We start from the raw sequence: 27,807 nt of genomic DNA, 5'->3' as shown, positions 1-27,807 counted from the left end.
ACTATGTCTAATAGTTTTTGAATTCCCACAAAATACAGAATATAGGACCCTGCACACAAATGAGGTCAAATGAATGTTCACTGGACAAATTAAAACACACTCAGCCCTTCAGCCTTTCTCCACAGGCTGTATGAGAACTGTATGGACATAGATGCTCTCAAATTAATAATGAAATGCTATATTTATGCTTTAAATACTTAATTAGATGAAAAATAGTTCAAATACTGGTAAAATAATCGCATTGATAATATTTATATTACCCTTTTCTTCTTGTAGGGGGTTAGAGGAGTGCTGGAGATCAAATGAAGGACCTTACGTATGAGAGGCAAGTACTTTACTACTGAGGTACATCTCCAACCACAAAATTAGCTCATAATAGAGATTAGATAACTGTAATTTATTTAAGAATACTATTCTCTCTCTCTCTCTCTCTCTCTCTCTCTCTCTCTCTCTCTCTCTCTTTGTGTGTATATGTATCTGTGTGTGTGTCTGTGTGTGTATGTGTGTGTGGAGAAGGTGGTGTTGCTGGGGATTGAACCCAGGCCCAATGTTTGCTAAGTACCCAGCCTAACACCATTACTAAATGTTGAAAAGGACTGGGACTGCGAATAGGTAGTGAAAGATGTGGTTGGATTGGGTCACTGTATGCTGTGTGGATGTATGAAAATATCACACTGAACCCCACTACTCTGTACAATAAATACACGCTAATAAAAATACATTTTAGAAAGGAATATCCCTGTATAAATGTATTTAAGTAAAAGTTAGATGAGAACAGTGAGGAATTTAGGTCCCTTAAATAATAAGGGTTATATCGATGCACAATGCGTTGTATGTCATACTACAAAAATTAGTATTTGGATACTTATTCATTGACTACTTCTCATACAACAACTAAAACTAATATTCCTTGAAAAATCATTTACATATTTAGTTTCTGGGAAGTATACTGTAATAGTGGTCAAAGAAGAAGGAGTTAAATTTAACTTTGGATAAATGTTAGTCATAATATAATCTCCTGATATATTAGTGGGTCAATAGTTCAGCCAAGAAAGGGACTCTAACTTGAGCAGACACTAATTAAAAGAATCAATTCTTATCCTACTACATATGTCCAATCATATTAACACATTTCTAGATTTCTTACTCTGTGGACTAGTCAAGATTAAAGGATTTGCTAATATGAAGGAACAGAGTATGCTTCCAAACTGACTGAGCAGATTTGTGAACAAATTAGTTCATTTAAAATTGACAGTGAAAGATTGATTTTGCACAGAATGAGTTACCTAAGGTATTCATCATTTCCTCTGTCTCTGCATACAAGACTGAGATCCCTTTCCTTCACTTTCTGATTGTAATAGGGCTGCTTACTGAGCACCTTTATTTTGTGGTCCTGATTGCAGCCTGTCATTCTTTTTAATTCAGACATATTTTAGCCTTTCAAGCAGACCTTCAAAAATAACTTCCTTAAAAGCCTCAGTAAAATGACTCATTACACGTCCCTCAATTCAACCACACTATAAATTATAATACAGAAAAAAGTTCTAATTGCACAAAAGATCCAATTACTCACAAGGTTTTGTGACTCATTATTCAAAAGCCAGGGCAAGTCAGAAATCCAGATGCTGAAACACATTTCCAAAGTTGAAGGTCAGTACACTCCAGCGCTGACAAAACTTAAGGTGTTTGACATTTAGTATACATGAGTACATGTGCAGTAGATGTTTTATGGAAAGGGTTGAGAAAACATATATAAAACAATGAAGTGAGAAATGTCAAAATAGTTTAGTGGTTCATTAGTAAATCTAAGAAAATAGAGACAAAAACTTAGGGAGGGAGAAAAATTAGAATAGAACACAATTTAGAAAATACAAGAGCTAAATTATGGAATATAAGGAAAATTATTCATACATATCTAATCTGAAGATAAAATGATATAATTATGGGTTATAATTTCCAGGATTTGTTATCAACTTTACATAAAATAGTGAGAGATTGGAGGAGAGTCTAGGTTAAATATTGTGGAATTAGAAGAGTTGGTTAACCTAATTTATGACAGTGTCAATTCCAAACTCAATGGAGAAACAAAAGAAATTATTCCAATTTTGAATATTTGGAATATCTATTGGAATCAGACAGAAATTTACAAATGATTTAACAAATAGATCTGTGTTCAAATTTTACATGTAAGTGTAATTTTAGCTCCATTTTTCAAATGAAAAGGAAATTTAAAAAATACAATTTTCCACAAGATATTACAGTTAATAAATACTTGATATGATTATCTGACTTTTAATCAATGCTCATTTGAACATAATGAGAAGTTTGTGTGTTTGTATTTGCATGTGTGAGAGAGAGAAACAGAGAGAGACAAAGAGAGAGAGAAAGAGAGAGAGAGAGAGAGAGAGAGAGAGAGAGAGAGAGATTAAAACAAGTCAGATGTGAGTAACGAACCCAGTAGCTTTTAAGCATTTCTGTGGAATCTTGAGGACTTCGTATCTATGTTTGGTTCTAAGTTGTCATTTCTACTAATTTCTCAGCTTTGCTGCATTTTAACACGTATCTCTTCATTGATTTGCACCATTTTGATCTAAGTGGGGAGTTGAGCTCCCATCACCAAGTCTGTTCATGTGATTTGTCTTTCCTCCTGTCATAATAGATTAAATCTTTGTTCTGAGGCCAGGTCTAACTCATGAACTAACACAGTTGTCTCCTCTTTTTTGAAAATTTATTTTTTAGATTCCCTATCTGATTGTTTTTAGTTAGGGTAAAATCAAATTTAAACAATAGCAATTCCATCAAGAATAATGTCAGAGGAATAGAGCCCCAAAACTTACCTGCCGCTTTGTCTCGTCTTACCCACTGTTGCTGTAAACCTCTTCATTTAAATTTTCATTTTTCACTGCACCCAAACTGGTCTTGTCAGCATCTTTGATGAACTCCACATGCTAAAATCAATAACCAATGTCAATCCTCAATTTATTTAATCTATATGAAGTGTTTGGCACGTTGATAACTGCTACTTTTTGAAACTATTCTGTCCATTGGCTTCTTGGACATCATTCTGACCTGATTCTCCTCAGACCTATCTGACTGCTTCTGCTCAGATTCATTTACTAGATCCTACCCACTTCCCCAGGCCCTAAATGTCACAGAGGCCCTCAGTTCTGTATCCCCAGAACTATTTTCTTCACTGTGTACACCCTGTCTCTTGGTGAATTTATATACCTCATACCTTTAAAGCTTATTTATATGCTAATGTTCCTCAAATATATCTCAGGGTCCTAGGCCTTTTTCTTGAATGCCAGACTTACTTTTTCCCAAACACTTCCTTTTAGTTCAGTTTGGTTGTCTAATTGGTACTGCAAATGCAATAATTCCAAAATTAAGTCTTTGATTTCCAAATTCTTGCTTTCTCCTTGAGTTTCCTTCTCCACAAATGGCCTAAGCTTCCAAAATCTGAAGTCAGCCTCTTTCAGTGTATTTTTTACTTCCCTCTGTCTCTTACTACAAACCATTGGCAACTCCATTGAACTTTACAATGAATTCCATCTCCTTCTGCCTAACTTATTCACAGCACTGTCACTCAAGGGATTGTTAATATAGATTCTAAACAAGACTCAGCAGTTATATTCTTGATTCCATGAGTATTCTAAATCTTGGAATTGAGTAACTTTGAAAACACAGATTAGGTCATAGAACTCATTGCACAAAGGCTCTTGTGCCCCTGGTCTCTCTGGTCTCTAAGAATAAAATGTAAAACCTTACCACAGACTACAAGTCCTTAAGTGACTTGGACTCCTGTAAATCTCTTGATTTTAGAAATTAACATTCTTATTGTTTACCCTACTTCTTTTACACCTATGACTTTTGCGTAATTGCAACTTTCCAAGTAAAGTGTGTTCCATTTGAAGGTCTTTTGTTCTTGCCGTACCCCTAACAGGAATGCTTTTTGTCTATGAAGACTCATGACTGCTCGCTTATTTCTGGCATTGTTCAAATGTCAACTTTACATATTTGACTCTAAAATCAAGTACTATTGCAAATGCTAACAGAGAAATTCATGAAATAAGTTAGAAATTTGTTTTTTCTTTTACATATGTATCTGAAATTGGGTATATAAGATTATTATTGATGACACAATCACAAAGACTTGGATATCTTCAGTCACGCTGCCAAAGTCAAAACACAGTTTCCACCTTGAGAACGAAGTACAACCTCTACATCTCCAACCACCATGTTTATGAGAGAAGGAAAGACAAGAGGAAGCAGCTGGGCAACTGGTAGTTATACACTTCATGTCTACACATTTCCCATGAAGCAGAGCTTAATCACCAACTGCAAGGCTAGAAAATGTCATCTCACTGTGTGGTTGTGTGCTCTGCTAAAACTTAATTATTGTACAAACCAAGGAAAAATAAAACATGAGTAATAGTGGGTGGGCATTGTAGTCCATGTCTATAATCCCAGTGATTGAGAACACTTGAAGCAAGAGGAGTGCAAGTTTGAAGCCTGAGCAGTTTATTAAGTTACCAAGAGCTTATCTCATTATTAAAAATAAATTTTAGGGACTGTAGATTTAGCTCAGTGGTGTAAGCGCCTGCTTGGCAAGCCCAAGGTCGTGAATTCAATCCCTGGTACCAGTAAATAAATAAATAAATAAAATTTTAAAAGATGCTGGGTATGTTTCTTGAGTTTAATTCCTAGCGGAAAAAAATGTATGATAGCAATTTTTGTTACATCATCTTATCACAGAAGCTTTTCCTGACTTATGTGTACAGAATGATGCTTTCTACATCACACTTCAATCATTCTTACTTTGTTGTATTTAATCACACTTAATATTATTGCAAATATTATTCTGATTTCCTTATTTTCTGTCTCCTTCAACCATAATGCCAGATTCATTTTTAAATACAAACTGTAATGTAAAATTTTTGAAGGTAAGAATATCATCTGTCTTAATCATAATACCTTCATATGCCTTCAACTTACCTGTTTAAACAAAGAACTCTTTGAATATCCACGAAAACCACTATTCTTTCCCTAATCCTCCCCTGCATGCTCACATGCTAATCTCTATCTGAATTTGTCTATGTATCTTAATTCATGGAATACTAATTTCTGTTTTAGTTTCAGTTTGGGGTATTCGTTCCTCTGTAAATACTTGAGGATCTCTTAGGTGTCCTTTTACAAGCACATATTGTGGTCTTCCATTTTGTTGTCTCTCTCATGACTGTATTATAGTCTTTGATAATAAGAAAATCTATCTTTGGCTTTCCACCATTTAGAACATAATAAAATTTCATTTCATATAGTTTAAGTCAAAATAGTTTTTAAAGTGAGGTGGGCATTGAATAGAGTTGTCTCACGTGAATTCAAAAGCAACAAGACCTCCTTCTTCAGTGTGATCATGCCCAGGAGTTCTTTCTGGTTACTCTCGTAAAAGAGGTGACTTTTCTATCTTCCCTGAGAAACACTTGGTCATATTTTTATAAGCCTGGAGTTTTCTTTATACTCTTTTTATGTATAATATTTTTTTCTTTCTAGGTTAAAATGATGAAAAAAGAGTGTGACTCTTGAGAAAATTACCCTAAAATCTGTGGATACATTTATGGAAAAGAAACCTAATCCAAAACTTTGCAATAAATAAAACATGTAGTTGCTTTGGGACATATTTATCTAATAATTGTACCAACTTGTGTTTAACATTAATTGTGAACGACAAGAGGGCCTGACTCATTAAATCATTTTCAAATTAGGTAATGCAGATTTGAATAGCTCTCATTTCTGCCAATCACTTTTTACCCTGAAATTCACTGTGAAATCTTTCTTCCTTTGAAGTAGAAGCTCAAGCTCCCTGCCAAAAAATATGCATGTGTGTTAAGAATTAGAGGTGGCTACTCCAACTTAGAAATATTTAAAAATGAGAAATCCTTCAACCAACACCCAGAACCCAGAATATAATATTTTCATATAACGCTATGTTAAACAGGCAGCTTTAGATTAATGATACTTTTAAATGTTTGTCTTATTAATTATATTTGAAGTTATAAAAACCAGGTCCAGGCAAAGAAATACCTTATCTATTGACTTTTCAGATTCATATTAATCTTACATCTTCTTATAAATTTCAATCACGTGACTCCTTTTGCGCTGGCTCAGATAGGCTCAAAATTCATTCAGAAACCAGTCGTTATGCCCTGGAGGAGAGCAATGCGGATTAAACAAACAGATCAAATGAAGCAAGGGTGCGTCTATCTTATCTACTAATGAGGGTTGGCAAGGAAGGAGGGCTGTATTTTCCAATAGACCATTAGGTTACTTTTAACTAGAAAAGGAGAGTACATTAAAGATGAACTTGTAAATATTTGTTGTAGAATTCACTTGGCATTTTTATGAGAGAATAGATAGATAGATAGATAACTTTGTGTGAGAAACTATAATCATAAAAGCATAAATATGTGTCCTAAACAGAATGTCTTCAAATTAGCATGATTCCATTAGTTTCTATTCACATTTACAATATGAGCAGAACCCATCAAAGAGAACTGGTTCACACTTAACTCATGTACATGTGTAGTATTAGAGTTTTGTAATAAGGATGTAGAATACATTACTTGTGTTCTAGAAGCACATTTAAACTAGAAAGTAACACATATCCCTTATGACAGAAAATGTATAGTTTATTTAATGAATAATATCCCTGATCAAAGCAGGAAATTGTAGCAGGATATCATTATATTCATTCTTTAACCTATGGGTAAAATAACTGGTGTCATGTACAGTTTTGATATGTTTAAGTGATATTTATTTTTATGGAAAGTCTAATGTAGTCCATTTTATTATGTTAGCATGCTTTTTGTGGAATTTAGCATTTAAAAGAAAAAGAAAAATTATACATTTATGTAGTGATTTTTATTAGATTTCAAAAACTGACACTTTCTTCTAAAAATTGCATTTTCTTGGTCTTTTTCACACGACACAATATTCTGAGTATTTATGTTTCCTAAAATTCAGATGTTTCAAACTAATCTCTAAAGGGATATTAGGAGAGGGATCACTGGGAGATAATTAGATCACAGGAGTTGGAACTCCACAATTGAGGTTAGGATCCTTACTCAAAAGGCCCCACTGGCATGCTTTACATTTTCGACAATGTGCATATACAGAGAGAAGGCTCCATCTATGAACTAGGAAACAAATCCTTATCAAAAATCCAGTATATCAGCACCTTGATCATGAGCTTCCCAGCCTTGAGAACTGTAAGAAATAAATTTCAAATGTTTATAAACTACTGAGTCTATGGTATTTTGTTATAGTATCTCAGATGGACTGAGAAATCTTCACAGACAGTAAGACTGAGATCAACAAAATACTACTTTTGTTACAATTCTCTAAACTAAATCCTCAGTGAGACACCTTGACCCACATAAATATGTATATAGTCTTCTTTCTGCTGTTTGACTTGGTGATAAATAGTCAAATATATGTTTTAGATAAAAGTTTACTAGAAAGTTATACCATGTGGAAATAAACGAAAGGGAGTAAGGAAAGACCAGTTAAAAAGCTAATATATTTATCCAGATGGGAAATGATGATTTGAAATAAGTGATTCTGGAAACAGAAACACAGGATAGATTTAATTATATTTATAAAAACCAAAGATGAGAGAAATGGGCAGGTAAAAACCAGAAGGAATGAAAGATGGTCTGCAGAGAATTTCTATAAAGTTGAGACTAAAGGATGTGTGGCTGTTGAAGAGATTCGTGCCATTAAAAAGGAATCAAATAGATTGTACAGGAAAAGAATGATGCCTTGAGAGCACCCTAGGAGTCATTAAATCTCCACTTATTGCACACATAAAGGTACAAAGGTGCAAATTTTTAATTCGAGATTTTGGCAAAAGGAAAACTGCAGACCGTGACCTGAGCCAGCCCACGAGGGAGGATATGTGAGTGCCACCAACAAGTCTATAGGTGTGAGGGCACCCAAGTCCCCTGCAACTCATTTCTCACAGTCTTATATCCTGAATACTAAATATAATGTTAAGAAAATTTAATGTTTTTCCTTTGGATCACTGTCTCGCTTTAGACTTAGTTTTCTCTATTTCTACCTATTGGAAGGGGAATGTTTAAGCTGTGTTATTGTATCTGGGATTACACAATTCTTTAATTTTTATAGAAAGTCTCATCTAAGATTGTGATTTGATATCTCAAAAGAGTTTGGCTCTTTAAAAAATGCTGGAACTGTTGAGACTTTGGGAATTGGATTATTGTGTTTTAATGGAATGCAGATAGTTGTATCACATTAGGTGGAATTATGACCTTGTGTTTATTTGGAGGTTAAGTATAGTTTAAGGAGAAGTGTTTGGATGGCAAGTCAACATAGAGTGTGATGTGAAGGTCAGCATGAGAGTGTCAATTTAATTGGCATAGGAGCTGCCCAGGGGTTTGCTGAAGTACACCTTGGGTGTGTCTGATGTGCCACAAATGTGTAACATTAATACTGTATCTAGTCTCTTACCTCCTCCCCTTCAACACCATTCTCCTTCTCTGCTCTCCAGATGTCACGAACTGAACAGTTTCCACCATGATATTTCTGCTTTGAAATCAATCAGCTGACAACAGAATGATTAAAATGTAAGCCAAACTAAACATATCCTTCTTTAAGTTTTGGGTGTCTGTTACTATGCCAGGAATGGTACATTGACTCATACACAGATGAAGAGCAAGAAAGAGAGTCCTGTAGACAAATGAAAGAGTTTGGTGGAAAGATTGGAATACAGAACAATTACTGAGTTTATAAAATAGAAAGATTAATGTGGTGGCCAAAGAGGAGCACAGAAATAGAGAGACAGCTGTATGATCTGTGGGGCCCACCACACAATGGAGCTGTCTCTTGCTCAAAAAACAGGAAAAAAATGTCATTAAAGGTCCTAATATGCACATAATTTCCTTTTTCTCTCTTTTTCTCTTCTGCTTTGCCATAGTCTATTTGAAAATATCATTCCATATTTTAATCTTTAATTTTAAAATACTAGTTTGCATCTTCTCATTATCTTCATATTGGGCACTGTCACTTTGAAATGCAGACATATGCACATTGATCTCACATGTAACAAATAACAAAATAAAATAATGTGCATTTCATTCTTTTTATTAAAGTAGAAATGCTGCACAAAAGTAACTCAACTGTTATTACTTCACTTCATGAGATGAACACGTTCTACCAACACTCTAGTTTCACCAATGAATCAGAAGGGAAAACCTACATGGAAAATGAACTAAGAGTTTCTCCCTCTTTACTGTTTTTCTACATCATTCTTTTTGGTGTACATGATCACCACATTTAAGGAGAATGAGTAAGAAAGAATGAGTGTTTTTTTGATCCTTTGGGTTTCTCAGAATGCTATTGCCAAACTGGTGTGGTTTCACATGTCTACAATCCAGGCCACTAAGGAGGTTGATCTTGGAGGATCACAAAGTGGGAACCAGTCTTGGCAACCTACTGAGACTGTCAAAAAATGCATTCTTTCTTCACATGAAGCAAAGTCGGGTTCAAAAGGAAAAGATGGTCTAGGAGTTGTCAGTATTTACTCAGTAACTGACATAACACACTACATCTGTATTCATTTTGAGTCTCACCGAAGACCCAAATAAGAAGCTCAGCAGTCAAAACCATCACACATTGCACATATTTCCTCTGCTCATAGACGTATTCCAGTGCCACATTTATATATTAAGGTCCTAATCGCCAGTATGATAGTGCTTAGAAATGAAAGCTTTGGAGGGTAATTAAGTAATGAGGCTGGAGCTCAGGTAATTTGGCTGTGAAAATAGAGCCCTTGTGATAGAATTAGTGACCTTATTAGAAGGAGCAACACAGAGCTTAATTTCTTTCTCTTTTCTCTCTCTTGTGAGGATACAAGGCAGCCATTACCCTCTCCAGGTATCTGCTAGCACTTAATCTTAGGCACCGTTACTTCCAGAATGTGAGAAACAAATATTTGTTGTTTAAGACATAGATTCTATGATAATTTGTTTTAGCTGATTGAAATATCTAAGGCAGCTATGGTACCAGTCAAAATCCTATAAAGACAGGCCAGCAGCAGAAGAAATAAAGATGGAAAAGTATGCAGGGACTAGACCGAAAAATGTGGTAAAGTGTCTGCATTTTATGAATATCTATAATTTCCCACGGGTCACTACACTCCTAACTTCTCTTTCATCTGTTTGGAAAAATCTATATACATACATATTTAAATTTAACATCTCTTGTTATAGTTTTTAATTTTAAAGTAAAAAAATAAAATAAAACTTCAAAACAAGATAATAGGGGAATAACAATGGTTAACAGATTGCATATTGTTATCTTTAGTTATCAGTGTACAACACATGAGAATTTAATTGACTAAAATATCACAAAAATCTTTCTTTTCAATTAACTAAGAGAAATTAGTAGTATAACTATCTTAACTCTCATTTTAACTCTATCTTAACTATCTAATTGTAGTTTTCCCATCTATACTTCTGTTCTCCTTTCCTCCATCACAGTTTCTGTTTTATTTTGAAAAGTTTTTTCCCATTTCACAATATCTATTGTATATTTTTGGTCTGATTTGCTCTTTCAGGTTCTCCCACTAGGGATACTGTGCCATGCTTACATATGTGAATCTTTTATTTCACTTATAAGCATGGTTTTGAGTTGCATGCATTTACCTACAAAAGTGTCAAGCTTATCCTTCTTTAGACTGGGTAGTACTCCATTGAATAAAAATAGCACATATGTTTTATGCATTCTTCCATGATGGGCATTTGGGTTGTTTTTAGTATCTGGCTATTAAAAATTGTGCACTTATAAACATGGATGCACATACCATCGTGGTATGATGTTTTTAATTCTTCTGGGAAAATACCCAGGGGGAATAACTGGATCAAATAGGACCTCCAAATCTAGTTTTTAAAGGAATATTCATGATGATTTCCATAAACACTACACCAGTCTACACTTCACCAGCTGTGGAGAAAGGTTCCTTCCCTTCAACGTTTGTTACTGGTTAATTTCTGGCTAACAGCCATTCTTCCCATGATGAAATGGAATCTTAGATTTGTTTGAATTTGCATCTCTTGAGTGACCATAGATATTGAACATTTTCATAGATTTATTTGCTGTTTGTATTTCTTCATCCCAAAAGTGTATATTCATCTGTGGTGCCCATTTTTGGATTGGGTCTTTGAATTTGGGAGATCTGATTTTTAAAAAATTGTTATATATCCTTGATAGTAACCTCTTGTCTAAGGAACAGCTAGCAAACATTATTTCCCAATTGTGAGCAGCCTTTTCACTCTGTTGATGGTTTCTCTTGCTTTCCAAAATCTTTTTAATAACATGCCACTTGCTGAGTCTTTGTGTTAGTTCCCGTGTAATCAGTGTTTTATTCATAAAGTCTTTGCCTACCCCAATGTCTTCAAGAATTTCACCTATTTTATCTTTCAGCAGATTTATTGTTTCTGCTTCAATATTTAGACTTTTGAGCCATTTCAAATTTAGTTAAGTGCATGGTGAAAGAAATGTGTCCAATTTCAATTTTCCAGCATCATTTATTAAAGAGGTTGTCTTTTTATTCCAGTGAATGTGTTTGGCAACTTTGTCAAAGATAAGGGGGTTTAGTGTGTTTGGGTTTCTGTATCTTGTAATCTATTCTACTGATCTCCGGGTCTATTTTTTTTTTCCAGCACCACACTGCTTTTATCACAAAAGTTTTATACTATAATTTCAAGCAGAGGTGATGGTGTCCTCCATCTTGTCTTTGTTGCTCAGGATTTGTTATTCTCTTCTGGTTCTGGATGAATTTTAGAACTGTTTTCTCTCTTTCTGTGACATTTACTGTTAGAATTTTGATCAGAATGGTATTAAATTTGTATAAAAGTTTTAGAAGTATGGCCATTTTCACTATATTATTTCTTATTCAAGAGCAAGGACTATCTTCCCATTTTTTGATATTCTTTTTCAGAGAACTGTAATTTTCAATGTAGAGGTATTTTATGTCTTTTATTAGATTGATTGATTCCTAGGCATTTCATTTTTGGAGGGATACTGTGAAATTTATTGTTTCGAATTTCTCTCTCACTGAGGTTTTTATTTGTACATAGGAAGGTTATTGATTTTTGAGTGCTGACTTTGTAACCAGCTACAATACTGAATTTGCTTATTACGTATAGCACTTTTTAGTGCAGTTTGGGGGCCTTCTTTGTAAAGTGTCGTGTCATCCACATATAATGATAATATAGCTTCTTCCCTTCCTATCCCTATTCTTTTATTTCTTTCTCTTATAATTGTTCTGGCTAAACTCTCCAGGACTATGTTGAATAAGAGTGCAGACAGTAAACATCCTTATCTTTCTCCTGATGTTAGAGAGAACACTTTCAGGTTTTTGTCCAATTAGTATGATGTTGGCTATTTTTTTAATAAATGGTTTTTATCAGATTGAGGTAGATACCATCATTCTGATTTTCTGTAGGATTTTTTATCATGAATGGGTGCTAGACTTTGTCAAAGGCTTTTTCTGCACCTATTGATATGATCATATGGTTTTTGTCCTTGCTCTGTTAATATGGGGTATTACCAATATTGATTCATGTATGTCAAACTATCCCTCTATCCATGGGGGTCAATCCCACTTGGTCATGGTGTATGATCTTGATGATTTGCTGCATTCTGTTGACTAGTGGCTTAGAGAATGTTTGCATCTATGTTTATTAGGGAGACTAACCTGTAATTCTCTTTCTTAGTTGGGTCCTACTCTAGTTTTGGTATCAGGGTAGTACTTGTTTCTAGGAATGAATTTTGAAATATTGCTTCCCTTTCTATTTCATTACAGTTTGTAAAATAGTGATATTAGGTCTTCTCTAAATTTCTTGTGTAATTCATCTGTGAATCTGTCAAGGCCTGGGCTTTTCTTTTTATTATGTCTTTGATTTAATTGATTGATATTGGCTTATTTGGGATTTTTATATCTTCTTGATTCAACTTTGATAATCTGTATGTATCCAGGATTCTGTCCATTTCTTCTATTATTTCAAATTCTGAAATTGGGTACTGATGACCTTTTGACTTTCTGCAATGTCTGTTTGTGATTTTACCTTTTTATTCCCAACTGCATAAATTTGAGTATTTCTCTCTCTCTCTCTTTTTTTTTTTTAAAGATTGGCTAAGACTTTGTCAATGGTCTTGGTTACTTTTTTGTTGTTGTTGGGAAAAAATACCTAATGCCCAACCTGAAGGAAAGAGAGGTTTATTTCTTACAGTTTTAAAGGTTTCAGTTTATACTCAGCTGGCTCATGGTATGATTGAGGGGCAGCCATTCAAGGCCACTGCAAAAAGCAAGAGCAAACAGGGCCAAAGAGGAAAAAACATGCCTTCTTTCTACTTTTACATCATATGTTGGCTCCTCCCCTGGGCGGGTACAGAACTCACACTATCAATCCCAGCACTAGACAACAAACCAATCACAAATCTGGACTCAGCAGTAACCATGATTACAGGATGCTTGGGGAGCCACCTAGACACAAATCATAACATTTCATCCCTGGAACCCCAAAGACTCATATATATCTTTTATGTAAAAGATATTTAATCTATTTTCAAGAATTGCCAAAAGTCCTAATAGTTTCAGCATTGCTGAAAAGTTCAAGTCCCAGGCCTCTTCTGAGATCTAAGGCAAACTTGTAGATGCAAGCCCTTGTACAAATGAAACCAAAGTTAAACACTTCCAACATATAATGGCACCAGATAAACATTTTCATTCCAAAAGTTACAAATGTGAATATAAAGCATTGAAACTAAAGCAAGTCCAAAATCCAGCAGGGCAAACATTAAGTCCTGGAGCCCTATGCTCAGCACCTGAAACAATCTGGTTGCAAGCACCAAAAGGCCTGAGTGATGCCACCACCATGGCATGTCCAGGGATTCAGCTCCCACAGCTTCTCTCTTAAACCCCTCTGCTCAGTATTGCAGCTTTCCTTAGATGATCCATGTTCCTGGCTTTTCCAAACTTCTGGGGTCTACACTGCATCTTTGGCTTCACATTCACAGCTTCACACATTGCCCTCTCAGGGGCACACTGGCCTCCCAGACCTTCTGAAGTCAGGTGGAAGTTGTCTTAACCCTAGAACTCATGCATTCTCCATTCACCTAAAACTAGGGCAATGTGAATGCTGCCAAAGTCTGCTGCCAGATGGAGCAGTAGCCAGGATTTCCTCTCTCTTGGCCGTAGGAGTCAAGTGCATGGGTCACTGAGCATTCTCAATCAAACTGTGAGACATAGCTACTCTATGCTACTGCCATTTTGGAACTTCATGTGGCCACCACCACCACTCTGGAACATGGCACTCTGCAGCTTTCCCCTCTGAGAAAAGTCTTTTTACCTTTGCAGTTTTGAGGTTGTAAAGAGGTGGAGATCTGTTGCTTCCTGAGATGCCCTCAGGCCTCTTTTTTATTTCTCTGTTCTTTCTTAGCAAATGAGGTCTCAGATCTATATGTAAGGTACAGCTTTATTGGAGCTTTCTTTCTGGCTAAACTTACAACATTTTAAATCACCCTACTGGGTTCTTTGCTCTTGATTTGCAACACAAATCTGGCTAAAAGTCCCCCTAAATAGCCATGCCACCACTTCAACATTAGACTGCTTTGAAATTTCTTTTGCCAGATTAATCAGTCCACTGCCCTTAATCTCAGTCTCAGGCAAAGTGTCTGAACATGAGCAAAATTCAAACAAACTTTCTGCCAAGCCATAACACACATGGTGTATGGAGTCCAGCAACCAATTCAGTCCTCCTTCCAGCAGAAACCTTCTGAGCCCAGTCTTTACTTGAAGGCTTTCTATCAGCCTTCTGTCCTTCTGAGCTCTGACCAAAATCTCCTGTGTAGAATAGTCTAAGCTGTTCGAGCACCACTCTTTCAGGGTCTCCATACCCTTCCAATTTTACTCTTTCAAGAACCAGCTCTTTGATTCATTGATTCTGTGAATTGTTTTCTTTGTCTCCAATGCATTAATGTCTTCTCTAATCTTTATAATTTCCTCCCTTATATGAGCTTTGGGCTTGGTCTTCTCTTCTTTTTATAGAAGTTTGATATTCAACATTGTTTATTTCTCTCTTTTCCTGATATAGATACTCATGGCTACAAATTTCCCTCATAGGACTGCTTTCATTTTGTATCGTAAGTTCTGGTATGTTTTATTGCCATTATCATTTATTATAGAAACTGTATAATTTCTTCTTTAAGTTTATCGGTAGCCAATTGGGTTTTCACAAGTGTATAACTTAATTTCCATGTATTTACAAAGCTCTTGTTTCTTTTGCCATTGATTTCCAATTTCATTGTGCTATGATATGATAATGTGCATAGAATAATCTCAATGTCTTTGCATTTAATTAATCATGTTCTATGAGCCAGCATGTAGTCTATTTTAGAAAATGTCCCATGTGCAGCTGAAAAGAATGTGTATTCTGATGTTGTAGCGTGAAACACTCTTGTAGATATCTACTTAGTCCGTTTGTTCAAAAGTTTGGTTCTGTTCTAGCTTTTTTGGGGGGAACTTAAGGTCTTATTTTGCATCTTTTTATGTGTTTTATCAGTTTCTTTTATTTTCTTGTCTTGTCTTTTTCTTTCTTCCTTCCTCTTTTCTTTGTTTCTTTCTCTTTTTTTTTTTTTTTTTTTGAATTTAATTCCTGGGTTGATGTTTGTAAATTGCCTATGATGAGTTGTTTATTGCTAGTATTTAGAACTCCAAAGAAATTATTACTTCTCCAAGATGTCTTCCATGTGTAGCTGGATTCTGGGTTTTGCATCTTTTACAAGCTCTTATGTCTTCAATTTATTGGGGATGAACAATTGCTGCCTTCTTGGTCTAGTTCCTGGTTCTTTGGCACTGTCCCATAGTATTTTCTATGACCCTTAGTCAATTTAAGTTTTAGAATACCAGAAAAAAACAGCTGGTTAGAACAATTATATCACTTTTGGCTCCAGTGGTGCTATCAGCAATAACGGCGTCAAACACATCCTAGAATTTGCCAAATTGAGGTAACAATTAATTTAACCATTTTAACTAGATTCACGATTATATAATAAAATGTAAATCAAACCAAAAAATTATATGCAATATATATATATATATGTCCTTAATATGTCAATTTTGCCCTCACTAGTTAAAATTTAAAAGGGATTAGAAAAAAGATATAGAAATAGAAGAAGAGAAAGAGATTAGAAGTAAGACTGGAGGACAAAGGCTATCATGCTAATATTGGGTAACTGCTGTGGAAGACTGGAGGAAAAGACAGAAGGAAGAAATAGAAGGAAGAATAGACCAACAATCATACAGAGGCTAGATACTATATTCACACTGATAAAAACAAGGCCAAATAATAAAGAACAAAAATAAGAACAAAATATGAAAGCAAAACCACCACAATAACAAAATGAGAGAAAAATGTCCAACTCCAGGTTGTCTCTGATGTCACTGGTAGACAACATGTAGAGACAGAGTCCCGATCTGTGTTTATTTATCCCAGCAAACCAACAGTAGCGTTAAGGTGGAGTAGTGGGTAATCTCAGCAAGACTGTACCTTTATTTTCTCTGAAGTTCAGTCTGTATTCTGGTTGTGTGGGCTGAGAGCAGATTCATTTAGCCTAAAAGAGTCAGCACATCTTCTGTGCTGGATCTGAGCCAAGCTGGGAGCTGCTAGATGGAGCCAGCAGTTGCTCTGAGTTCTAAGCTCACCTGGGCCCTTTCCAAGATGGCTCCTGGCCAATCAATTTCTCATGTGGAATTGCTGAGACCTCAACACTCACCCTTAGCTAGTGTATTCATTCACGAATACTGCTTCCCTCCACTGCTGCATCTTTCTTTACAAGTCTCTGGGGCCACCAGCAGTTACCTTGTGTCTGAAGATTTTGAATTGCTCCTCTCTTACAATGAATCTTGGTTCAGGGAGAAGGCTCTGCGAGCTACCTCCTTCTTCCTCATTGAAGTTTATCTTTTCACTGTCTATATGGGCTTCAATATTCACCTCAAGTCCTTCCTGGGCCCAGGGGACCTGCTTTCCTCCTTCCTGTCTTCCTCACAATGCTTTACTCCAGCATCTGTATGGCAGCTTTCAGAGAGGCTCTTTCTCTGCTGCTTACCACTCTGCCATTTTGGTGCTATTCTTAGATTACATCTCTTGTTTTAAATATATTCTACTCATTCCAATGTCATTTCTTATTTGCAGCTATTAAAAAATCTCTGGGGACTGGGGATTTAGCTCAGAGGTATAGGTGCCTGCCTGGCAAACACAAGATCGTGAATTCAATCCCCTGAACAACAACAACAACAAAAATTTGAATTTGAAAGAAAAGCTATCTCTAATTTTCGGTCAGATATGGTGACATACTCCTGTAATCTCAGCAATCTGAGTAGCTTAAGTGCAAGAATCACAAATTTGAACCCAGTCTGGGAAAATTAGAAACTTAGCAGGAATCCTGACTTAAATTTAAAACATAAAATGAAATAAATGGAATGTGTGTAATCTCAAGGCTCTAGTTTCAATCCTCAGTTCTGAACACTCTCCTATTTTTCTTTTATTTCAGTATTATCTGTAGACCTATCACAAATAAAATTACAAACTCTATGTATTATGAATTAAGGAGTCAATGATGAAGACCAAATAATTTATGTAAGTTTCCTGCAAAAACTGTTCAGAAACAGACACCACAGGTCTCCTAGATGTGTCTTTCACAGTTGAATTTTGCCATTTCACAGGACCATTGGCTCGGGAGTGGATCCTAGTAATGTGTTTTCTGACACCCATTAATATATTTCTTCACTTTCTTGACGGAAGTACTGAATACACTGATCAATGATTTGGAAACTTGGGTGTGAATGTCCGATGTATTTTAAAAAGAAACCTTTAACACTTCATTCCACTCTAATCTTGCTTCACTTTGCAGTACAGTCCCCTGTGTCACTTGCCAACTGTCTCCTGTTGCATCAGAATGAGGCAGAGGAATTAACAGAGTAGGGGGCAGAAAGGAATCAAAATAAACATACGGACAAAGCGCACTCGTAGTTCCCAGATTCCTGTTGTACTTTACAATTAAGTGAACACCTTGGAAACCTACTCAATCATAGTTTTGTGCATTCTATATTATGTTTAAAGTACATGGAACACTGAGTTGCTTTAAAATCTTGCTTGGTCTCTTCTTTTCCTATCCTTTGGGAAAACAGCTGTCATTAAAGACTCATACAACACCTGTGCATCACTCACTGGGTGCCATGAAATTTCTCATAGCTATACTGCTCCAGCCTTGGACAAACAGATGTAAGCCTGAGTTTCAGTTGGCTTCAGTTGAGAATAGTAATAACTGCCACACAGTTCACTTTTTCTTCAAATACTTATTATATTTAATAAGAAAAATATTTACTTACTCTATTGGATAATTATTTAAACTGCCTCCAGAATATTTATTTGTAAACTTACGATTTCTTTGTTTTAGAGATGATCTATAAATATCCTTTATGCTATAGATTTTTCATTCCAAAAGCAAATATTGCCAAAACAACATAACAAAACAAATGCATCATAGCTTTTTTTTTCTCTTGTGACTTAATGAAAAGTATCAGCTATGTAGGAAAGTTGTACTTTTAGCAGAGAAATTATCTAAATATCGTTTTTTAAAATATTGTTTAAGCAAATTTGAATATCTACCATATAATGATACTAGATATTACAATCAGCAAAAACATTTTAATTAATATAAATTCTTGGTGACATAAACAAAATATAGCAGTAGTGTTTTCTTTGAATAAGTTTAAATATCTTGAGATTTCTTTAAAAGTGTCTTCCAAAGTATCTTCTCTATCGGTCCTATCCTACTTTATTTATTATGCTTTTCTCCTCCAGGCCAAAGCTCGGATTTATGACTGCCTGATCATCTTTTTCTTCTTTGTTTCTTCAAAGGTACATAGAAGATTTTTTTACACTACCCTAAACCATGGGCTGTTTACCTAGCAGCAACAAGCCAGTTTTCTCTGCCTGGAGCAGAGAAAAAGAAACTTTTCTGCATCAAAAATTTCAGAAAATTAATGTTGAATTTTTGTTATACTAAAGAAGGAGAACGTGCAATTTGGGGAAATCCTTTTTCAAGGCAATAGTCTGGTTTATGCAGCTATTGTTTTTATGCATAATCCTCTTATGCATTTGTTCTTTCTGTGTAAGTGCCTTCTGCAAGGTACCTAATCTCTACATAGACATGCTCTGAGGCAGAAAGTTGTATCACTGATTACAGTGCTGCCTTGAATTTCAAGGAAACAAAGGGAGAATAATACTTTATAATGTTTAAGAATCCCCTTTCTACCTCCCTATTTTGTAGTACTGAGGTTTGAATCAAGGCCATGCATATGCTAAGCAAATGCTCTGCTTGCTACTGAGCTATATCTTCCCCCCCTCTTTAATTTTTATTTTGAGACAATATCACTGAACTGCCCATGATAACATCAAATTTGCAATTTTCCTTCAACAGCCCCTTGACCAGCTGGGATGGCACAAGTGCATCACTAGTTCTGGTCTCTCTTCTTGTAACAGTACAGCCAATAGGAATGCACATAACATCCTTTCAATTCATTTGTGGTAATTTTTCTTCATCTTCCTACTACATTCTTTGTTAAGATTGCTAACAAAACGAACAAATGAAACTGAACCCTACAAGGCATGATCATAATGTGAGGTGAATGTTTTAATAAAAAATGCATTGTAATGAAGTAAACATTGTATCAATCTTCCTCTAAAATACAACTCTTCACTTCAAGGACACTTGTCTCAGGGTTCTCACCACTTTCTGAAGCAGGTTATAGTTTTGTTTAGGTTAATTTCTATCAAATAAAAGGAATTACAGTGTTTTCTCATCCATCTTATTTACCTTATCTGGTTCTGAGAAACTTCTGATTCTTTCCCAGTGTCAAAATGACCAAAAATTAAATGTTTTGAATCAGTTGAGGACATTGAGAGAGCTGCCATACCACAGCTAAAGACACAAAGTAGGATTTCCCAAACTGCTTCAGAAAGTTGAAAAATGTGCTCATGATAATGTGTTTTTTATTGTAATAAGTTCAATGTTTATATTTAAACTTTCACAGTATTTTTCTATCATATCTCATGTATTTAACTTCAAAGTCATGTACATTTGACTTCCACTCTGGGAGTAAAAAATTGCACTAAGGCAGTATGAAAAGAAATGATAGAATAATTAAAACTGATTTAGAATCTTTTTCAAGTAAAACTATATTATTATTATTATTATTATTATTATTATTATTATTGAGCCAAGTCTATTTCACCTACTATATAGCATGATGATTTCTGAAACCATAATTTTGTAAAAGAGATCACTCATGCTGTGGCGATCATGTGCACTGGAGAGCTCCCTAAAATCTTCTTCCCTGAGGAAAGAGTTTAGGCATATTTTTAGGATTAAAGAGTAGGAGTGGTCTAAGGTGCCAGGAAGATAGGAGTAAGGAAAATTGAACTAATCAGTGTTCTACATATGCATAATCAAATTTTATGGCTCTTCAAAGGATATATGTACAGAAAATTGTAGTATTAGTGCATTTCATGGATTAAATTTTGATCTTCGGACACCAAAAGTTCACCCATTTGACACCTAGCAATTCCAAGAGAATGATCAGTGGTTTCAACCAGTTTGAGTTATCTCCCATGAAAAAAAATTGTCACCTGTTGCAATTTGCCCACAGGTCAGAAGTGTTACCAATAACAAAACTAATAGGGCCATACTTCTGACAGCATAGCCTCTGAAATTGGTGGTAAAAGAAAGTAGCTAAAAGCAAGTGATGCTTAGGAACTCTTCAAGTTTTCTTCAGCTTCAATAAGTAGCAGTGTAGACATTTGTAACAAATTAAGAGTATTGAATGATCAAGATTCAATTCATACTGTTCATCCAAAAAAGTTTCCTCATGTTCTAGCTTCTGAACTACTATGAAGATATCAACTGCAATCCTTAAACTACTGCATTAATATATTGGGGGAAAAAAACTGCAGTTGCTGAAATAAGTTGTTACATTTTAATATATTTCTTTTTGGTTCAGTTTCTCTACCATAATCACATGACATTTCTGTTATCAGGGCTCAGAAAATGTTACTCGGAAGCATGATATTTTGCCATGCTGTGTACTTCAATGTTAAGGAGACTGAAAAGCCTCAGGAGAAGTTTTCTCTCACCTCTTGCCTGTCTCCCACTTTGATCCCCAGAAGCAAGCATAGAAACAGAGCTCCTCCGCCTCAAGGCAGACATAGGTAATAGGACCCTTCTTTCTCACAGACAAGGTTCATAATAAGGTTGCTAGCTTTCTGCTTGCTTCATCCTGGAAATTTTAAATCCGGAAAGACCCTGTTGCACACTTGCAAGGAGGGAATGCTACTCAGAAAGGACAGGAAGGATCTGGATGGAGAGATCTTATGGTTTTTCTCTTCGTAGTCTTCTACCACCATGTTGACCACTTTTCTCCAATTATATTTCCACAGGGTTGTCCGTTCTTCATCAAACCTGAACATACAAATAGACAATATTCCACAGCCTTTGGGGTGTTCATTTCTGAAGGGTCTTAAGTTATATAAAACTTTCATCAAACAAGTTTGTCTTTTATTAGTCTGTCTTTTCTTGCAGATATGTTCTCTATAGTCTTCATGATGGATGCTGAGAGATTTCATAACATTTCCCCTCCCAGAGTGGTCTATGATAGTTTTTTTTTTTTTAACCTCTACTTATGATGGGGCAACAGTTTTTCACCACAGTACATCATCAAGTGATTATTCAATTGAGGAAGTTATAGCACTTAACTGGTATTTAAAGTGAGTAAAACAGTTTGGAGAGGTTGATCACAGTGAAGAATAAAGGTGATTATCAAGGCGTAAGAAACTCTTCTACATTGTTGATTGTAATGGAAACTAGTACAAACACTGTGGAAATCAGCATGAGGAAAAAATTTAAAATTGAAATTCAGTTTTACCCAGATATTCCCCTTTTAAACGCCTGCTATATCTTTCCAAAAGAGTTCAAGTCAGAGAATTTCAGAGATACATGCATATCACTGTCGAAAACAGCACAAATTTTAATAGCTTGAAAATGGACTATATGCCCATTAATAGATGAATGGATAAAAGAAAAATATGGTACCTACACACAGTGGAGTACTTCTCTGCTGTAAACTTCATGCAATCATGAATACAACTTAAGAAGATACTATTAAATGGAATGAGATAGACAAAATGAAACAAACACAGCATGATTTCTTTTATATGAGAAACTCACTCTATATACATATATATACGCATATAAGTATATGCACATACAGGTAGACATAGAGAGACAGGCAAATTAAGAGACACAGAGAGAGAGAGAGACATAGAGAGAAAAAGAAAGGGGAAAGAGAGGAAAAGAGGAAAAGAGGTAAGGAGTGAGAGCAAACTGAAAGATCGATAAACAGGAAGCAAGGTGATCTTTTTCAAATGGATAGTGGAAACCAAAGTCAAAGATAAGGGAAGAGATGACGAAAGGGATAAGAAAAAAAGAATGCAAGAAAAATTAAAATAGAGCTTCTGAAATGGGAAGAGGAGCGAGTTGGAAGAAGCATGGAGGGAACATGGTTAGGTGATTAAAAAGAAGAGTGCATTAAGATGTATTATGTATGTGTACCAACTCTCCACAATAATGTAATCATTATGTACTGCAAAATATATTAATAATGTGAAGAAATAAAAAAAAAGAATTAAAGGGATCTCCATAGGGAATTTAGTATGCACAGCATATGCAAGAAAAGATGCAATAAAAATTGGTAGCAGTCTTTACCTCTACAGGGTGAACCAAATGTCAAGAAAAAAAGAAAAGAAAAAGAAGCTATTGTACACAGTATTTCTTGCAGTGTCCTTGAGTTCTGAACCATGTACATGTATTACTTGTTAATAAAATAATTTGTAAAAAGAAACAAAGCAGACTTTAAAGATCTTTGATGATTATCTCATTGTACAAAGGGAATCTAACAGTAATCAGAAATTTTTTTATCATTTTTATTTTATTTTTAATTAAAAAAGCAAAACAGAAAAAAGGATAGAACTGATACAGCATTTCAAAAAATAATATTAATAAATCATCAGTAATTGCTATATTACATATTGTTATCTTAGAAGTAGTTGTTCAAGTTACACAATCAAAGCATAAAAAGTCAACAATCAAACAATGACACCAGGGGCTGGGGATTTAGCTCAGCGGCATAAGCGCCTGCCTTGCAAGCAGGCAGTAGTGAGTTCGATCCCTGGTACCGATAAAAAGGAAAAAGACCAAAAAAAAAAAAAAAAAATGACAGCAAAAACTATCCTGTTTCATGTGCTAACAAAAACTTAGTAGTATGGTTATCTGTCTTGTACACTTAAACATGCATATAGTTATATGTGTATATCTGCAAGTTGTTCTTTCTGAGTACTTTCTATCCCTTTCATTATTACAATATGTATTATACATTTTAAATCATATTACTCTTTCACTTTATTATTATTATTGTTAATTATTTAAATCTTGGAAATAACCAAAATGCCCATCAACCACAGAATGAATGAAAAAGATATGGTATTTTTATGCAATCAAATATTACTCAGCTATAAAAAAGGATGATCTTGAGGCTTTTATAGGTAAATGATGACAACTTAAGATCATCCTCGTAAGTGAAATGAATCAGACTCACATTTGTAAATATCATATTTACAGATATTTTGAACATGGTAAATAGAGAATTGCAGGAAACAGAAACACATGATTGTTTCAGATACCATAGCAAATTTCAATTTAGATGCTGGAAGTTCTGATTTTGAGAAATAAAGGTATCCTCTGTACTTACCTAAAATTGAAGGCAATGTTTAAGCAATATAATATATTTAGCTGCCTAATTTATGAGATTATATTCATTACTTTTTTCATTTACAAACTAGTCTACTCCTTGCATCCCAGGAAAATATATTAGCAACCTTTCTGTTTGCTTTCCAATTGGAAGAAGCATACGGGCTCCATAGATGGAAATGTCCTTTCCTTATTCCTGTGTTATTGGAAACCATGGTCATCCCAGTCTCAGAAAGGGAAAGATTTCAGACAAGTAAGAAGTGACAACGTAAAGAGACTGCCATGTGTCAAGAAATGAGACTAAAATGCATGAGCAAATTGAAAAATCTATTTTTTTTTCGTAAACCAGATATATTTATATATTGGTTTACTGTCTTTAAGAGGGCAGGAAGAAAATTACTGATCACTTCAGAAGACTCAAATCTCTTCCCCCATATTGCTAATAGTCTCATGATCTAGTTGCTTAAATTTAACAGTTTTAGAAACGCAACCAATTTAAATAAGTTTATCATTTGCCTGGAAAAGTTGGCAGTTACTTTCTCCCTTCATCCACACTTTTCAGGAGCAACCATTTTCCTGTAATTTCTGTTAGGAAATACAGATAAATAAATATCTGCTTTCAACTGTCTACACTTTGCCAAATCAGAAGATGCCATTTCCAGATGGAATGGTAGTACGATTTGAGAAACATCAAGAGCCTGAAGAACACAAGTCAAGAAAATAATCTATCAAATGAACAACTGAAAAATATGACTATGATGGCCGGGAAATAGCCAGGCATCAACTAATGAAGGTCACTATAGTACTGGAATGAACGATTTTAGTAGAGATAGTTTCTAATCCCTCTCTACCAAAATCAAAGTAGCTCCTAAATTTTAAAGGTATGAGGATCTTGTAACTTTGCTTGGTGAAAGGCTCAACATCCCCCTTCCAAAAAAAGAACTTCCCTGGCTTCCCAAATCCATAAGTTTCATTGTCACAGAGGTTTGCTAAGTAACCCTGGAGAGGGCAGATTCCACAGCTGTAGGTGTCCCAGGCAAACGTGATTCTTTTGAATTGCTTTGATAGTGTCATTAGGATGCAAATAGCACACGTTTAGACATATTTATTTCTCAAACCTTTCAAAATAAACTCACATTGGGATTCTACTCTGAATATTTGGAACAATATTACCTTTACCTTTCTACCGTGAATTATTTTGCTGTTTCAGTTTGGCAACAGATGTTTTATAGAATATCTTGGTATTGTAAGCATAATTTTCTTAAAGTGGGGTGGCTTTTTATTTTGAAAAGTTTTGAAAAGTTTATTGTTTAAAAGTCAAAATAGTGGGTCCAGGACCAAGCTCAGCTGCATAAGCACCTGCTTGGCAAATGTGAGGTCCTGAATTCAATTTCCAGTACCAGAAAAGGAAAGAAAGAAAGAAAGAAACAAAGAAAAAAAGAAAAAAAAGCAAAAACTTGAAAAACTCATAAACTTCAGAAACTTTCTACCCACAACAACCTACAAGTAAGGCAATATAAAGATTATTGTCTACTTAGCTGTCATTAAAAAAAAAAAAAAAAAAAAAAAAAAAAAAAAAACTGAGTTGCCTTTATTTCAGGCTGTGTCCAACCTATCCCTGGACCCTGTCTGATTCCTCCAGCAGAATGCTTTCTGTATCACACTGTGGTCCCTAGGGAGTAGAAAGAGAGCGGGTATTCCTTGGGGATTGAAGCCCAGCCCAGAAAAAAGACACACACTCATGTGAGCAGTGCAGAGTATAGAATCACCACAGCTGTGTCTTCACTGACAGATTTCGCAGCAGTTTTGAAAGCTGCTTGGGAAACTGCTTCAGTCAGTAACCACAGAATTTGACAGCTCTGGCTGAAGGATTCTCAGTCCTAATAACAAAAACAAAACAAAACCAAACAAAAAATCCTCTCATTTCAGGACAGGATACAGGGAAAATATTTAGTCCTTACACTTCTTAAGAGGGTTGTGGTTATATTGTGGGCCAAATAATGAATTGAGATTGCATTCAGATTAGGATAATTCATTCATTTGTCAGATGAAGGTGTGCTTTTGTCTGCATTACACTGGAGGGCTCAGGGTCTCCGTTTTTGTGTATGAATACCTCCTCCTTCCATTTGCCTTCTTTCTGGAGACACTCTGTGAAAATCTGCTTTAATAAATGAATTTGTAAAGTACCTTGTAATTCTCACATGGTTGATTATCCATGTAAAAGGTTTTCCAAATAACAAACAGCTAATAGCAAGTGAAAATGTGTAATGTTGCTTGATGTCTGTATGAGTAACAGATTTCAAATAGGCTGTTTCTCTGTCAATTGAATCCCTGTTTTTAAACCCTATTTTTAAAGTTAAAATATTTATAACATATGGTGTAGGGAGGATTATTGCTCTGTGATCCTAGACTATATTGCAAGTGCCATTATTTATCTGAGAAATAAATTTTTGAATGAAAAACATATACATTAAACACTCTCAGTGGCAGATACCATGAAAGAGAATGGCTATATTCAGAACAGTAGGACATGGAGGCAAGAAGAACAGAAAAAGGAAACTATTTCATAAAATGGGCCAGTGGCATGTGGAAAACATTAACCAAAAAGAAAGAAAAAAAGATAGGTAACATAAACACATGTCTGGGAGCCTTTATGTTCAGGAGACTCCTAATAAAATTGCTGGACAGAAGGGGACTCAAGAAGGGTTTCAGAGCTGGAAAAGCATAGAACATGAGGATACATTTGTTAAATGGGACTGGAGAATAAAACCATGAATCTTGATTGAATCACATTTCCAAATAGTGGGAGACACTGAGTTTTGCATTGTTTTTTTTATAATGTCACAAATAATGTAATTATGTGTATTTTTTAATGAAAACAGCTTCACTTTCAATCTTTCATATACACAACAAAAATTTGTTAATGTTTCTTATTAATTTACTTTACTATTTTGTTCTCTTACTCTTACTGTCAGCAAATATATATATATATATATATATATATATATATATATATATGCATGCATATAATGTATCCACGAATGATGATGAGCTATTCACTATCTTTATGGACAGTCAATAGTGATAGCATCAGCTAATCCTATTCATGGCATCCACATGCAATTGTGGTAATTTCTTAAATTTTCCATTGAGTGTAATGAAGAAAAGTAAAGATAACAAAGTCTGGAGGCATCTGATGACTCAATTGTCTTAGAAAAGGACGGCTGTCCACACACACACACACACACACACACACACACACACACACTCACACACACACATTTCTGAAAGCAATTAATTAATTGTAAGACAAGAATAAACCAAAGATTAGGAGATTTTTAATTATAAGGGAATCAATACATTAAAATTACTACATTGAGTATTTTCTCAAATTAAGTAATAAGATGCTTTGCTAAACAGTTTTGGTATTAAGAAGTAATTCAGAAAGAGTATAAATAAAATCATTTCTTAAAACATCATTGTGCCTCTTAGAACAAACCATACAAAGTTCTGGGTCAGTTTCTTGGAGATATTGAGTTTTAATGACTAGTAATCTTGATACAAAGTTTTTACTTATAAAGTTACAAAAAATAAATGATAATACCTATGTTAAGTAAGGGAGTAGAGAAAGAGCAAGATAGTAGGTCTTTTGTGAAGGACGATGACAGCAGATTTTTTAAGCCTTGCACACTTTAGTACATTTTGATGCAACAATTCTATTTTTAGGGTTTACCGTAGGTATAATTATGGGGCTGCTTGTAATACAAAGGAAAGAGGGGAGGGGAGGGGAGGGGAGGGGAGGGGAGGGGAGGGAAGGGAAGGGAAGGGAAGGGAAGGGAAGGGAAGGGAAGGGAATAGTAGAAG

General features: G+C 35.0%; 1 long non-coding RNA gene across 4 annotated transcripts in view; it reads right to left on the bottom strand.

The window, feature by feature from the left end:
• LOC111753403 (uncharacterized) overlaps positions 1-26,837 on the bottom strand; it is a 93,688-nt gene extending 66,851 nt beyond the window's left edge. For 2 of the 4 annotated variants that reach the window (XR_010047611.1, XR_010047612.1), the window contains exons 1-2: positions 6,082-26,837; positions 2,838-2,948 (exon numbers count right to left, since the gene is read on the bottom strand). This is a non-coding gene — a long non-coding RNA (uncharacterized LOC111753403). Of the gene's footprint in view, positions 1-1,573; positions 1,626-2,837; positions 2,949-6,081 lie in introns of all 4 variants that reach the window. The other 2 variants (XR_010047610.1, XR_010047609.1) reach the window with 2 other exon arrangements.
• Positions 26,838-27,807: the final 970 nt, after the last annotated feature.

The sequence above is a fragment of the Cavia porcellus genome, unplaced genomic scaffold (assembly GCF_034190915.1).
Source record: "Cavia porcellus strain 051 isolate PalLab524CR breed Dunkin Hartley unplaced genomic scaffold, mCavPor4.1 scaffold_5, whole genome shotgun sequence".
Lineage (NCBI taxonomy): Eukaryota > Metazoa > Chordata > Mammalia > Rodentia > Caviidae > Cavia > Cavia porcellus.
The sequence above is the reverse complement of the archived record's forward strand: the minus strand, read 5'-3'. Positions and strand labels throughout refer to the sequence as shown.